The sequence below is a fragment of the Marmota flaviventris genome, chromosome X, assembly GCF_047511675.1.
Source record: "Marmota flaviventris isolate mMarFla1 chromosome X, mMarFla1.hap1, whole genome shotgun sequence".
Taxonomy (NCBI): Eukaryota; Metazoa; Chordata; class Mammalia; order Rodentia; family Sciuridae; genus Marmota; species Marmota flaviventris.
The window spans coordinates 43572651-43587420 of NC_092518.1; the positions used below are offsets into that span (position 1 = coordinate 43572651).

At 33.9% G+C, this 14770-nt stretch overlaps 1 pseudogene; it reads left to right on the plus strand.

The window, feature by feature from the left end:
* Positions 1–11230: 11230 nt before the first annotated feature.
* On the plus strand, positions 11231–11714 carry LOC114105686 (nucleotide triphosphate diphosphatase NUDT15 pseudogene; annotated as a pseudogene).
* The last annotated feature ends 3056 nt before the right edge of the window (positions 11715–14770 follow it).

The following is a 14770-nucleotide window of genomic DNA, read 5'->3' on the forward strand; positions in this document are numbered from 1 at the left end:
CAAAGGACAGTATTAAAGATTCTACTGAGCTGTGGCAGGTCTGTTTGGTTCCCCATGTGTTCCTTCCTAAGGAAAATATGAGAATTAAAATTGGTATACAGGGGTCTTCACCTCTAGAGAATCCAGAGGTGAAACTTCTCAGGCAGACCTCCCCTCTTTCTGGGTAACTGTTATTTCTGGGAAACGCTGTTAGTGTATTCCACTTAGCATGCAGGCCTAGAAGGGACAACTATAATGTTGAACAAGACATCCCCATGTATGAGCTTCTAATATAGCTGTTCCTTTCCAATATGCCTGGTGTGATTACAAGTATCCATTATCCTCTTTACAATAAGCAATGTAGTACAGTATTCTTTGTTTCTCTTCATTCTGACCATGGGCAACTCACTCAACCTCTTTGAATCAATTTGCTCGTTTGTATAATGGGTGGAAATGTCACCTATCTCAGAGATTACATGCATTTGACAAAAATATATACACATTTATAATAGACATTTGTGCTTTTGTTTCAACAATATCTCTCAAGTGTCAGTTATGTATTACGTATTGTTCTATGCACTTGAGATACAGCAAAAAACAAGAAAGACATTCTCTGTGCTCATATAGTTTATATTCTGAGGGGAAAAAAGAGAAACACTGTGTGTGTGTGTGTGTGTGTGTGTGTGTTTCAACACATGTTATGCAGAAAGCAAAGTCAGGTAATGGGATAGAATATGAGAAATCATGGAAGTGGCTGCTTGAGATAGGATGTTCTGAAAAGACCTGTCCAATAATGACACTGAATAAGAAGGATTTGGCAATGTGAAAATTTTAAACATCTGTGTTTCAGCATACACAATAGCCCTGAAGTGATTTGATTTGTGTATTTTAGGGACTAAAAGAATTTCAGGATGCCTGATAGATAAAATGTTGGATGAGGGGAAGAGCTGTAGGAGAAAGTTGAGAAGTTATTGACTGACCAGTTTATGTAGTAGTGTGAAGGCATTTGAATTTTATTTTCAGTGCATTGGGGAATCATTGGAGGGACTATTTTTTTTTTTTTTGTATCAGGGATTAAACCCAGGGGCACTCAGCCACTGAGCCACATCCCCAACTCTATTTTGTATTTTATTTAGAGATAGGGTCTCACTGAGTTGCTTAGCACTTCACCATTGCAGAGGCTGGCTTTGAACTCTCGATCCTCCTGTCTCAGCCTCCTGAGCTGCTGGGATTATAGGCATGTACCACCATACCCGGCTTATTGGAGGGATTTTAATGATGGAGGGACATGATTTGGTTTTCATTCTAAGACTCTCATATGTGGATAAAAATGAAGGAATCAAAATAATTTTATGGTCAAAATAATTTTATGAAAACATTAAAACATTAATGGCCATTTATTTTTTGTTCATCCATTCATGGACCTTAGGATTATTTCCACCTATGGCTATTGTGAAAAATGCTGATGTGAACACTGTTGTACAAAAATTTGTTCAAGTCTGTGCTTTCAGTACTTTTGGGTATATACGCAGAGACAGAATTGCTAGATATTATGGTAATGACATGTTTAAATTGTTGAGAAACTGCCATAGTATTTTCTACAGTGGTTGCACCATTTTAACTTCCCAACAACAATGAGGCACTATTCCCATATATCCACATCCTCACCAACAATTCATATTCCTCCACCCTGATATTTTTCATGTAAATAATGACCATTCTAATGGTATGAGGTGATATCTCATTGTGCTTTTGAGTTGCACTTCCCTAATGACTAGTGATGTTTATTATCTTTTCATTTGCTATTTTGTCATTGGTATATCTTCTTTGGAAAAATGTCCATTTAAGTCCTTTGTTCTTTTTTTAAGTTGGATTGTTTTATTTTTTTTATGTTAAGTTAAAGGAATTCTTAATATCTTTTGGAGAGCAATCATTTATATGATACATGGTTTACAAAAATTCTCTCCCATTCTGTGGGTTTTGTTTTCATTTTCTGGAAGGTATCTTTGATGCACAAAAGTTAATAATTCAGATGAAGTCCAGTACATCTATTTTTTTTCTTTTGTTATCTGTGTTTAGGTGTTATATCCAAGAAATCATTACCAAATCTAATGCCATGGAGCTTTTCCCCTCTGTATTCTTCTAAGAGTTTCATAGTTTGAGCACTAAAATTTAGAACTTTGATCCATTTTGAGTTAACTTTTGCATATGGTATAAGGTAAGCATCCAATATCATTCTTTTCCATCAGGATATCCAGTTTACTTAGCACCAGTTTTTGAAAAGACTCTCCTTTCTTCCAATGAAAAGGGGCGGGGCACCCTTGTTAAAAAATCATTGATGACATTTTATTTCTGGATTCTACTCAATTCCATTTGTCTTTATGTCTGCTTTTATGTCACTACCACAATATTTTTTATTGTAACTTTATAATAAGTTTTGAAATTAGGAAATATGAGACCTCTAACTTTGTTCTCTTTCATCAAGATAATTGAGGGTTTCTTGCCATTCCATATAAATTTTAGCATGGATTTTTCTATTTAAGTAAAAATATCTTTGAGGTTTCTATAGGGATTGCATTGAATCTGTAGGTTGCTTTAGGTAGTATTGGCATTCTAACAACATTTATCTTCCAATTCATGAATCTAGAATGCCTTTCCATTTGTTTTCCTTCTTTAATTTCTTTCAGCAATACTTTCTGGTTTCAGTGTACAAGTATTTCACTGTCTTGCTTAAGAAATATTTCTAAGTATTTTATTTCTTTTGATGTTTTAAACATGGAATTATATTCTTAATTTCCTTTCCAGATAATTCTTTGTGTAAAGAAATACAACTGATTTTTGAGTGCTGATTTTGTATTTTGAAATTTTATTGAATTTGTTGAATAGTTCTAATGGTGTTTTTTGGAATGTTTAGGATTTTCTACATATAAAATAATTTTAAATGTGTTATTGGATATTAGTTATGCATAATAATGGGGTTCATTCTGACATATTCCTAAATGAATATAAGATAGTTTGCTCCATTTTAATCCCCATTCCTTCCCCTTTCCCTCTCTTCCTCTCTCCCAACAGTCCCCTACCTCTAACCGATGTCCCTTCTATTTTCAAAATATCACCCTTTTTATTCCTTTTTCTCTCTAAATTCTATATATTCTGTATGTAAGATCATCTGTGAACAGACATTATTTTACTTCTTTTCCAATTTCAATGTCTTTTATTCCCTGTTCTTGCTTAATTGCTCCAGCTACAAGTTTCAATACTATGTTTAATAGAATTGATAGATATGGTATCTTTGTCTTCTGATCTAGGTGGAAAGTTTTTGATCTTTCACCATTGAGTATGTGATCTATGGAATTATCACATATGTTGATGTGGTTTCTTTCTATTCTTTGTTTGGTGTTATTATAAAAGAATTTTGAATTTTGTGAAATGCTTTCTCTACGTCAATTGAGATGATCATATGTATTTTTCTTTTGTAATGGATGCTCTTTTTATTGTATTATTAAGTGTTTCAAAATTTGGAGTATTTGCATAACTCATGGAGCCAATATTCTCCAAATGACCAATATATGGGTTAATATATGTGGGGGAAAGTTCTATTAAAAGTGCAGGGTAAATTGGAACAACGAATCTGGAAAGCAGTATGGAGATTCCTTAGAAAACTTGGAATGAAACCACGATTTGACCTAGCTATCCCTCTCCTCAATCTATACCCAAAGATTTAAAAACAGCATACTACAGTGACACAGCCACTTTAATGTTTATAGCAGCACAATTCACAATTGCTAAACTGTAGAAGTAACCTCAATGCCCTTCAATAGATAAATGGATAAAGGAACAGTGGTACATATACACAATGGAGTATTATTCAGCATTAAAAGAGAATAAAATTATTCCATTTATAGGTAAATGGATGGAGTTGGAGAATACCATGCTAAGCAAAATTAGCCAATCTCAAGAAAAGAGGCCAAATCTTTTCTCTGATAAATGGATACTAATCCATATGGGGGGATGTGTATGGGATAATTGGAGGAACTTTGGATGGGACAAAGAGGGGAGAGGGGCAAAGGGGTAGGAAAGACCATGGAATGAGATGGACATCATTACCCTAGGTTCATGTACAGTTGCACGAATGGTGTGATTCTACTTCATGCACAACCAGGGAAATGAAAAATTCTGCTCCATTTGTGTACAATGAATCAAAGAGCTTTCTACTGTTTAGAACTAATAAATAAATACATAAATAAATGTTTTAAAAGTACAGGGTTAGCTGGGCATAGTGGTGCATCCCTGTAATCCCAGTGGCTTGGGAGGCTGAGGCAGGAAAATCACAGGTTGGAGACCAGCCTCAGCAAATCAGAGGGGCCCTAAACAACTCAATGAGACCCTGTCTCAAAATTTTTAAAATATACTAAAAAAGGGTTGGGGATATGGGTTAGTGGTTAAGTGCCCCTGTGTTCAATCATGGGTTATCTTTCCACCACAAAAAAAATTCAGGGTTACCATGAATTTTATTTTTTATACATGACAATAGGATTCATTTTTTATTTTTTTTAAAAATTATAGCTGTACATGGAAAGAATGACTTTATTTTATTTGTTTATTTTTATGTGATGCTGAGGATTGAACCCAGTGCCTCACACATGCTAAGCAAGTGCTCTGCCACTGAGCTACATTCCCAGTCCCCAATAGGATTCATTTTGACATAATTGTAAAAGCATGGAATATAATTTGTTCTAATTCAGTCCTCAGTACTTCCTCTTTTCCTTTCTCCTCCCTGGTCTCTACTGTACTGATCTTTATGCTATTTACTTAAAGGTTTTTTAAAAATTATTTTCTTCTGGATGTACATGATGATGAGATTCACTGTGTTATATTCATGTATGTATATAGAAAATTTAGTTCAGATTCATTCCACTGTCTTTCTCTACTCCATCCCTCCTTTCCCTTAACTTTCCTTTGTCTATTTCACTGATCTTTTTTTCTATTTTTTCTTTTATCCTTTCCCTTATTTTGTATTAGCTTCCACATATCAGAGAAAACATTCAACCTTTGATTTAAGGAGACTGGCTTATTTCACTTAGACTGATAATTTCCTGTTCCATCCATTTACCAGCAAATGCCATAAATTCATTCTTCTTTATGATATATATCACATTTTGTTGAACCATTCATCTCTTGAAGGGCACCTAGGTTGGCTCCATAGCTTGGTTATTATGAGTTGTGCTGCAACAAATATTGATGTGGCTGTGTCATTGTAGTATGCTGATTTTAAATCATTTGGATATATACCAAGGAATGGGATAGCTGTGTCATATGGTGTTTCCATTCCTAGTTTTTTGAGGAATCTCCATACTGCTTTCCAGAGTAGTTGCATTGATTTGCAGTCCCACCAACAATGTATGACTGTACTCCCCCCGCCACACACACACAAACATCCTTTCCGATATTTATTGTTACTTGTATTCTTGATAATTGCCATTCTGACTTGAGTAAAATTAAATATCAATGTAATTTTAACTTGAATTTCTCTAATTGCTAAAGATGTTGAAGGTTTTTCATATATTTGTTGACCATTTGTATTTGTTCTTCTGAGAAGTGTCTATTTAGTTCTTTTCCCCAATTATTGATTGGGTTATTTGGTTTTTTGATGTTGAAGTTTTTTTTTTTCAGATCTTCATATATACTGAGTATTAATGTCCTATCTGAGGAGCAGGTGGCAAAGATTTTCTCCTGTTCTGTTCGCTTTCTCTTCACACTCTTAATTGCTTTCTTTGCTGTGAAGAAGCTTTTTAATTTGATACCATCCCACTTATTGATTTTTGATTTTACTTCTTGTGCTTTATGAGTCTTGTTAAGAAAATCAGTTCCTGAGCCAATATGTGGAAGTTTGGGGAGTTCTTTTTTTATGATATATATTACATTTTCTTCTAGCAATTGCAGAGTTTCTTGACCAATGAATTTTAATATAAGAGAATAGGAAAAGTTCATTGATATGGTCTAAGATTGCACCTTACAATAACCTTTAAGTTTCACTTCAACAAGTGATTCTTAATGTAGTATCAAAGAACATATAAAATATCTGAAAAGGTTATTAAAAACACTGCTACCCTTTTCAACTAGGTGAGACACTATTTTCTTTATATAGTTCAACAAAAATGGCATATAATAAAAGAATGAACACAGAAGCAGATATTATAATTGTTTTCTATTATGGAAGACATTAAAGAGATTTGCAAAAATGAAAACCCATGTTACTCTTCTTAATTTTTTATTTTTGAAAATATTTTTATGAAATAATGTTCATATTACTCTATACAATAATTGCTATTTTAAGTTATTCTTGAAAAATTATTAATTTTTTCAGTTTTGATTTCTCACAAGGTAAATTTGATATAACAGATAACTTGTGTTCCTCAATTTTTTTATTTGTCACTTTTTAAAAATATGGTAAAATACACATAACATGAAATTTTCAATCTTTTTTTAGGGGGGTGTACCGGGGATTGAACTCAGGGGCACTCGACCACTGAGCCACATCCCCAGTCCTATTTTGTATTGTATTTACAGACAGGGTCTCACTGAGTTGCTTAGCACCTCACATTTTGCTGAGGCTGGCTTTGAACTCACGATCCTCCTGCCTCAGCCTCCAAGCCACTGGGATTACAGACATGTGCCACCACACCCAGCGAAATTTACAATCTTAAAACATTTCTAAATATACATTTCAGTAGTAGGTCCCTTTACGTTATCGTGCAACTGATCTTCAGAACTAATATTGCCTTGCAATACTGAAGCTCTGTGCCCACTAAACAACTCTCCATTCTTCCCTCCCCCAGTTCTCAGGAACCAGCCTTCTACTGTCTCTATGAATTTGACTCCTATAGGTTTCTCATATAGCTGAAATCATACAGTATTTATCTTTGTGATACTGGCTTATTTCACTTAATATAATGCCCTCAAAATTCATCCATGTTGTAACATGAACCAGAATCATCTTCTTTTTCAAGGCTGAATAGTATTACATTGTATGTGTAAACAATATTTAGTTTAACCATCCATCAATATAACCTTGGTTTTCTTTCACAATTTGGATGTTGTGAATAATATAGCTATGAACATGGATGTACAAATCTCTCCAACACTTTGCTTTTTATTCTTTTGAGTATATACCCAGAAGTGGAATTGTTGTATCATATGCTATTCTATTTTCTATCCTGTTTTTTCACAGGGGTGCCATTTTAAATTCACACCAACAGAATAAAAAGGTTCCAATTTATCCATTCCCATGCCAATAATTGTTATTTTCTGGCTTATTCAATTATTTTTTGATAGTAGATATCCTAAAGGATATGAAGTTACAGTAGCTCGTTGTGGGATTGAGTCACATTTCCTCAACATTAGTGATGTTGGGAATCTTTTCCTGTGCTTGTTATCCATTTGCATATCCTCCACGAAAAAAGTATCTATTTGATTATTTTGTCTCTTTTTTTAAATTGAGTTGTTTGTTTTGTTGTTGAGAAGTAGAATTTCTTTATGCATTCTGGATATTACCCATTTATCTGATACATGACTTTCAAAAATTTTATCCCCTTTCATAAGTTGCCTTTTCATCCCATTAATTATATATTTTGATTTGCAGAAGTTTATAATCTTGATGTAGTTCAATTAATCTATTTTTACTTTTTTGGCCTGTACTTTTGGCATCTTATCTAGGAAATTGTTATCAAATCTAATGTGATAAACTATTCTCCTATGTTTTCTCCTAAGAGTTTTGTAATTGTAGCATTTAATATTTAAGTCTTGAATTTATTTGTAGTCTTTTAATTAATTTTGTCTGATATTAATAAATCTACCTCAGCTTTCTTTTGCTTACCATTTTCATGGAACATATTTTTTATCATTTAATTATTAAATGTTGAGGGGTTTTGTTTTGTTTCTTCAGTGCTTGGAATTGAACTCAGGGCCTTGCACATGCTAGCCAAGCACTCTAACCCTGAGCTAGCTACACCCCCTGCCCTATCATCTAACATTTTTTTTTGAGAGAGAGAGAGAGAATTTTTTAATATTTATTTTTCAGTTTTCGGCGGACACAACATCTTTATTTTAATTTATGTGGTGCTGAGGATCGAACCCAGCGCCCCACACATGCTAGGCGAGTGCGTTACTGCATGAGCCACATCCCCAGCCCATATCATCTAATTTTTAACCTATGCATGTTCTTAGATCTAAAGTGAGTCTCTTGTAGATGGTATATAGTTAGATCCTGTTTTTAATCCATTATGCCAATCTAAACTTTTCCCCCTTTCTTTTTTATTTTCTTCTTTTTTCCCAGGGCTTCACATGTGCTAAAGCAATCTAGGCCTTTTGATTTCCAAGTTTGATCCGTTAACATTTTAAATAATTACTGATAGGGCAATATTTAGTAATGCCATTTTAATGTTTCTATGTGTCTTACAGTGTTCTTATATCTTGATTCTGCTTTTACTACCCTCCTTTTTGTTTAGTTGATTTTTATAGGGACACAATTCAATTCCCTTCTCATTTGCTTTTGTGTATATTCTATATTCTTTTGGGGGAATATATGAAAGAAACATCCTAATGCTATAGTAGTTTTTTTTTCAAACTGATAACACCAACTTGAAATAAAAATGTGTTAAATTCCAAGAATTTGCCCCCTGCAGATACAACTTTGTGATTTCTTACACTTATGTACACTGGCTTTGAATGTTGATGGAAATGTTTCTCAATAATCTATTCATTCATATTTTCTACCAAGTATGAGAAAGAATTTATCTTACTATTTTTAAAGTGGTAAATTCAGCCTGGCATAATGTAACACACCCATAATCTCAGTGACTTTAGAGGCTTAGGCAGAAGGATCATAAGTTCAAGGTCAGCCTTAGCAAATAAGTGAGACCATGTCTCAAAAAATAAATAAATAAAAGGCCTAGGGATGGAGCTCAGTGGTAGAGCACCTTAATTAATTAATTAAAATAAAATGGTCAATTAGGTTTTGAAAACATTGCCTTATAGGACAACTCAGTCAAATGGTATGAGCCTAGGCACAGTGGTTGAAAATTCTCTGGGTGTATTCTTTTTTTTTTTTTTTTGGTACTGGGGATTGAACTAGGGGCACTTAACCACTGGGGCACATCACCACTCTTTTTTATATTTTATTTAGAGACAGGTCTCACTGACTTACTTAGCACCTCGACATTGCTGAGGCTGGCTTTAACCTGACAATCCTCCTGCCTCAGCCTCTTGAGCTGCTAGGATTATAGGTGTGTGCCACCATGCCTGGCTGGGTGTATTCTTAAACTCTTAACCAAAATAGAAATTATATTAGTTCAGTGCTCACTATATGCCAGTATTGAAGGTATTGAAAACATTCTGGTTTTGTTTTTGTTTTTGCTTTTTTGTGGAGCTGGGTATGAAATTCAGGGCCTCATGCATGCTAGGAAAGTACTCTACCACTGAGCCATATCTGCAGCCTTAATATTTTGATATTATCTTTCTATATATCTATTTAATTATTTCTCAAGAGATATGCACTCAAAATTTTAAAAAGAGGATCTCTGTTACACTGCCTGACACATACGTATTGCTCAATTATAGTTAGTGAATGGATAGCTTTATGCAGCATTTGCTCATTCATTACCATTTATGAAACACACAATATGTATCCAATTCTGGCCTGGGCATAGAGGATTCAGAAATGCATTAGACCATGGGGTGAGGTTGTGGCTCAATGGTAGAGTGCTTGCCTAGCATGTGTGAAGCCCTGGGTTTGATCTTCATTATCCCATAAAAATAAATAAATAAAGTGCAGGTATTGTGTTCATCTACAATTAAAAAAAATAAAAATAGGGAAATGCATTAGACCAGTTTATTACTCTTCACAGTCTTAGAATCCAGAGGCAGAGTCAGCCACATAAAGCTTCCAGGTTATCATAGTCATTCTTCCTGTTACTTTTTGGACAATGTATGCCCATCACTCAAATAACTTCGTCTGATTCTTGGAACATACCTTACAAAGTGTAAGTTTGTAAGTTATGAATCATCTTCCCTGAAAAATCAGATGAAATTTCCATTCTGTGAACTGTCATGGGGTCCTGAATTCCCCCAATCATAATAAGCACTTATATCAGTTTATTGTAGTTTCCTGTGTTATTTATGCCATTTTCAATAGGCAGCTCTTAGCCTGTAAAATATCTGTTTTGCCTAAGTGATGAATTCTTTCATTGAGCGCCAAGGAAATGTCTCCATATTTCTTACTCATTTCTGTACCTCAGAACTCAGTAATGCTTGACATAACATGTGTAAGGAAAGACACCATCATAGCTAGAGTGTTCAGTTGCTAGGGAAGGAAAAACAATAGAACCACAATAACCAATCAGTATTATCTAATCTTAGGCAAGAAGCCATAGCTAAAGATTTTGAAATTTTATTTGGTGAGACAATTTTAAACTATTTTGTTGAGATATAATTGACATACACTAAATTTCACATGTTTAAATTATCAATTTGAAGCATTTTGAAATTTGAATGCATTTGTGAGTACATCACCAAGATAAATGTAATTTTAAAAATCACTAAGAGATTACTCATGCCCATTTGTAATCTGTCCCTTCACATCTATCCCTACCTGCCGCTGACTTCAGTAATTGAGGCACTTTGGTATTAGCAAAAGAAAGATAAACAGATCAATCAATGAGAATAGAGGGTCCACAGACTCACACTAATACAGTTAAATCCTCTTTCACTAAGAAGCAAAGGCAATTTAATGGGGGAAAAGGATAATCCTTTCAACAAATAGTACTAGAACAACTAGTCACCCACCTGGAAAAAAATGTAACAGAAAATAAAACATCGGTGACCTCACACTCTTCCCAAAATGAATCCTAAATGGATAATAAACCAAAATACAAAGCTATAAAATTCTTAACAATATAACATAGAAGAAAATATAAATGACCTTGGTTTGGGTGATGACTTCTTACATTCAAGACCAAAAGACAACCTTTAGAAGAAGAGAATGATAAGCTGGACCTCATTAAAATTAACTCCTTCCACTCTACAAGCTATTCATTTAACAAAATAAGAAGGCAAGTCATAAACTGGGAAAAATTTGTCAAATACATATCAAAAAAATGAATTGCATACAAAATATACAAAAATTCTCAAAACTTAACAATAAAAAACACAATTAAAAAAAAGTTAAGGCTGGCCAGGCCTGCCTGCTGGCTCTATGATGGCTAGTGTGGAGCCATTGGGGCTGCGGCAGCCCCAGGAGTGGGGGGTTGGAGTGGTGGTAACCAGGTGCAAGCATTGTCATGCATGCGTCCTCCTGGGGAAGAGGAAAACATTTGGGGCCGGCAGCTTTCAGCTTCTGTGTGTGTGTGGGGGGGGGCATTTGGAATTTGGTGAGACCTGGGAAAAAGCAGCTCTTAGCCTGTAAAATATCTGTTTTGCCTAAGTGATGAATTCTTTCATTGAGAAGAATAATTACCATTATGTCACTATATTAATGAAAGAAGTAGATTTGACTCATGATTCAGAACTAAAGAACGTAGAACCTGAGAAAAAGGAAAGTTGGGAATGGGTTCCTTTGGGAAGAATTTCCTCCTGTAGATCAGCTTTTCTGGGCACTCCATTGTTTAATGGAGCAAGGCTATGATCCATTTAAAGAAGATTTGAACCATCTGGTAGTATACAAGGGAAATACTCTCTAGGTGCCAAGAAGACTCCTTGATTTTATTTTTTTAAAGACAAAAATAAGGTATAGTTAGGGAATGTAAAATATCTACATTTCAGAACAATTCCTTTTTATCTAAAAAGTTCCATATGACTGCCAGTTTATTTGCTTTCTCTTAAATACCTACCACCCTTGAGAAGATCTTTCTGGAATGGGTTATTGAAATGTATTTCAGACACAGAATAAAGGATAAATAGGGATATTGTGATTAATCTGCTTTCCATATTTATCTATGATATTTACTGTGTATTTTTATTATCACAATTTGCATAGGATAGTTACAATGGAACTTGCCTTATAACGTTTTCAGTTCAAATTCAGATATAATTCAAATTCAAACAGCATAACTGTTGCAGAATTTATCATGTTTGTTGATTTTCCTTTTTCATTCAAAAAAATTTTTTTAGTGATATACTGTGACAATTGTATAACTAGGGAGAACAGGATAGGCCAATAAGGCATATTTCCCAGGTTTCTGATTGAGAACCTAAACTAAGAGAAGTGAGACAAACCATCTAAGATCTGTATCCTGCCATTGACAGGCATGTCATTTCTGAGTTTCTCACTTCCTCTGCCTGAGATCCAATAGGTTTATATGTAAAATGAGAGTACTTTAGAGCAGTAGCTCTCAAAGTGTGGTCTAGGTGGGTCCTCAAGAGCCTTTCAGGGTATTCAAGGCCAAAGCTATTGTTATAATACTAAGACATTTAACTTTTTCACTCTCACTCTTTCATGAGCATACAGTAGAGTTTTGCAGAGGCTGCTTGATGTGAGATACTGTAACAGACTGAATGCTAAAGCAGATATAAGAATCCTGCTTTTTAATATGAATGTGTGACACTTTTCTCACTAATGAATTTTTTGTTTTAGAAAAAGTTATTTTTCAAAAAATATGCTAACACATTGAAAATGATTAATAAAAATTCAAAATTTTTGTATTAATTCCTAATATGATAAATATCTCTAGATGGGGTAGGTCCAATAGAACAGTGTTTCAGTTCAAACAGAGACCTATGAAACCCTACAAAACAAAAGCTAAGGTCTAGGGTTGTGGCTCAGTGGTAGAGTACTTGCCTCGCACGCATGAGGTAATGGGTTTGATCCTCAGCACCACATAAAAATAAATAAATAAAATAAAGATGATATGTCTATCTACAACTAAAAATATTTTTAAAAAGCTCTTTGTAATTTTTAAAAGTATAAATGGATCCAAAACCAAAAAAATTGAGAACTTCTTGATTAGACTATAAGATTATATCCTTTATGAGCCCACTTCTATAGAATCCTTTGCTTCTCTTTAAGTTTACATTTGAATTTTGCACTTTCAAAAGACTGGTATTTTGGTAATACTTGCTACAAAGGAATTTTTGTATAGTATGTGAATGTCATTTTAAGTTCTTTTTTTAATTGTTACCTTTTCAAAATTTTGTGTGCATATAAATTAACATTTATAAATCTCATTTTCTTTGAGTTGTATCTTTACATGTGTTTTATTTCAGAATGTTTGAGGACTTTAAACATTCTAAAATGTGTATCCCTTGAGCTTCAGATACACTGAATTGTGTGAAAAAAAATTTTAAATCATCAAAAGATCTGTCAGACATAAGACCAAATATATATACAGATGACAAATAAGCATATAAAATATGCTTAAAATCATGTCATTAGGGAATTACAAATCCAAAAATAGTGAGATGCCATCATTCACCTATTAGAGTGTCTAAAATCCCAACACAGGCACCAAATGCTGTTAAGGCTGTCGTGGGGGAAAAAAAGCAACTGTTATTTCTGGCTGGATGAAATGCAAAATGGTTCAGGCACTAATGGAAGGCAGTTTGGCAGTTTCTTATAAAACATTATCTTACTATAAGACCCAGCATTTGTACTCTCTGGTTTTTACCTAAGTAATTGGAAAACAATTACACATGAATGTTTATAGCAGCATTATATGAATTTGACAAGATATGGAGGCAACCAAAACATCCTTCAAGAGGTAAATTGATAAATAAACTGGTACATTCGAAATATGGACATTTTGTAGTACTAGGGATTGAACCTAGGGCCTTGCACATGCTAGGCAAGGGTTCTACCATTGAGTTCCCCTCCCACAGCCCCACATGATGGCATATTGTTTAATGATGAAAATAAATGAACTATCAAGCCACCAGCAGACATGGAGCCTTAAGAATGTGTGTGTGTGTGTGTGTATGTGTGTGTGTGTTTGTGTGTGTATTATATATATCTGAAAGAAGTCAATCTAAGAAGGCTAAATATAGTATGATTCCAACTATAAGAAATTCTGAAAAAGGCAAAACTATGGAGACAGTAAAATGATCAGCGATTTCTAGGGCTTTGGAGGTAAATAGGTGTAACATGAGTTTTAGGGCAATGAAACTATTACTTTCTATGATACTATAACAATGAATAAATGTCATCATACGTTTGTCAAAACCCATAGACTATATAACACACAAAAAGAACTATAATGTAATCCATAGACATTAGTTAATAATAATGTATAAATATTGGCTCATCAATATACCACACTATTGCAAGATATTAAAAACACTGGAATTCATTGCAAGTAAAGGAATATATGGGAATTCTCTATACTTTCTGCTCATTTTTACTCCGTAAACCTAAAACTTCTCAAACAGATTAAGTCCATTATTTCTTAAATATAGAGTTCTCTAGTAAACCTGATTAACTCTCCTCTAGTTTTGTAAATGCATGGATAGTTATACTTGCTGTTTTAATGTCCTTATCTAGTAATACTATCATTTGTGTCATTCTTAATTTGTTTCAATTGAATGCATTTTATCCTCATTTTGAGTTGTATTTTTCTGCTTCTTTGCATGCTTTATATTTTTATTCAATGCCCAATATTGTTAATTTTAACTTGTTGAATAAGTATTTTATATTTCCATAAGATTTCTTTTAAATTCTCAGATGTGGTTAAGAAGTTTTGAAACTGGGCTGGGGTTGTGGCTCAGTGGTAGAACACTTGCCTAGCACATGTGAGGCACTGGGTTT